At 31.2% G+C, this 2071-nt stretch overlaps 1 long non-coding RNA gene across 1 annotated transcript in view; it reads left to right on the forward strand.

Annotated features, from left to right (window-relative positions):
• LOC128878495 (uncharacterized) overlaps window positions 1–913 on the forward strand; it is a 26050-nt gene extending 25137 nt beyond the window's left edge. Inside the window, exon 3 of the long non-coding RNA XR_008457420.1 lies at window positions 534–913. This is a non-coding gene — a long non-coding RNA (uncharacterized LOC128878495). The remainder of the gene's footprint in view (window positions 1–533) is intronic.
• The last annotated feature ends 1158 nt before the right edge of the window (window positions 914–2071 follow it).

A 2071-nucleotide genomic window follows, 5' to 3' on the forward strand; every position in this document is an offset into this window, starting at 1 on the left:
ACACAATAAAAATTAGAATTAATGAGAAAAAGAAATTTTGATTAATTCAAGGGGTGGCTTAACAAATTATAGTTTTCTAATGATTTTCTAAAATGTCTATTGTTGTAGGAACATGAACCTAGTGAATCGTCGGAATGTAGAATATATTCCAACACCACAATAAAAATTACAATTGATGAGAATAAAATATTTTGATCACTTCAAGGGGTGGCTTAACAAATTATAGTTTCCTGGATGAATTTCTAAAATGTCTATCGTTGTGAGAAAATACTATACTCGATACAATATGCACCAGCACGATACTAAAAAAGAATTTTACAATGAAGAATTCATTACTGAAATTCATTATTGAAATTCACTATGAAATATCGAAAATAATGAATTCCCAAGTAAAAAATCTGTTTCCTACAATCTGCCTCCTACTCAAGTACCTGATAATTGAACCTACGTTAATTACCACCTCATAACAACCATATAACAACCACATAACAACCAACTAACAACCAACAACCTCGGCACCCTTTCTGTTTCAGGTGGTTGACGATTTCTTTGGAAGCTGAACGACATCTTGTATTAAACGAAGTCTACGGAAGGGATTAACTTCTCGAAGGGATCGCGTCACGCGGCCGTTTATTTACAAATCTTATATTGGACTAGCTTTCATCCGGTTCTGAAGTGCCATGGAAATAAAGCTTAATTCGTTGTTTGCTTCGCGACGAGTTTGGCGTCGGCACACGTGCCGTGTCATGCGACGAGCGAGCGCGACGCGGTGTCATACGCAAGCACTCAAACGACAAAGGAAAATTTAAATTCGGACACCAGCCACGTGAACTCCTTCCCAGTCGAAATCCTTTTATATCGTATTTAACGCAAATATATCGAGAAACGTCGAATAGACTGCCAAGGCATCCTCGAAGAGGTGCTAATCCGATGGGTAAATTTTATTTGAAAATTAAAGGAACGTGGATGTAATAATTTATGATGGTTATATATTTTTCAGATATTTATGAAGAAAGAATAGGAAGTAAGAATCGCAGAATAGTATGAAATTTATGTGTAGGTATATAATTTCATGAAAGTCTGATATGGAAATGTTTTTCAGAACCTCAAATGACTCGGACCATTTTTTAAATTATTCTGTATAAAGAGTGACTAATAACTTTTTGTAAATTTTATTTAATGAAAACGAATTAAAGGGATATATCTGTTGAATTGTGTAGGAAGTAAACACATTAAGGTTCAATTTCTGTTTTTGTAAAGGTTGAACGTGAAACGTGGCATTTTTATTTAACAATGTTTTATGATACAAAATGCATGTATATTTTAATATATTTATTAGATATAATTCTCTCTTGTTCACATATATTTTTTCATAAGAAAAGGTACATGTAAATTAAATGTACCGTAGGAAAGAAGAGGAACCAGTCCTGAAAGGAGAAACGGATCGTCCTGGTCAGACATTTGAGTCAGTCTTTCCTAATCGACACCGTCCACATTTTCTTTACTCCTTTACTTTATGATTTAAGATTTTATTTTTTAATAATAAAATACATACAGTCAACATATGTATACGATATTTCGTTTATGACAAGTTTCACAGATATTGAGATTTCTAATTGAAAAATTACTTTTATCGAAATAAAATATATTCTACTCAGGGATATCGTAGCTTTCTCCCCCCTTAAATAATTTCAAGAATCATTTCTAGTAGTTTTAGACATTATCCGCTACATATAAACAATTCTTCCTTTTTATAATATTAGAATAAATTTTATATATATATATATACATTTAACAATGTTTTATAATACAAAATGCATGTATATTTTAATATATTTATTAGATATAATTCTCTCTTGTTCACATATATTTTTTCATAAGAAAAAGTACATGTAAATTAAATGTACTGTAGGAAAGAAGAGGAACCAGTCCTGAAAGGAGAAACGGACCGTCCTGGTCAGACATTGAGTCAGTCTTTCCTAATCGACACCGTCCGACATCGTCCATTTATATATATATAAATGTATATATATATATATATATATATATATATATATATATATATATATAT

Source organism: Hylaeus volcanicus, chromosome 6 (assembly GCF_026283585.1).
Source record: "Hylaeus volcanicus isolate JK05 chromosome 6, UHH_iyHylVolc1.0_haploid, whole genome shotgun sequence".
Classification (NCBI taxonomy): domain Eukaryota; kingdom Metazoa; phylum Arthropoda; class Insecta; order Hymenoptera; family Colletidae; genus Hylaeus; species Hylaeus volcanicus.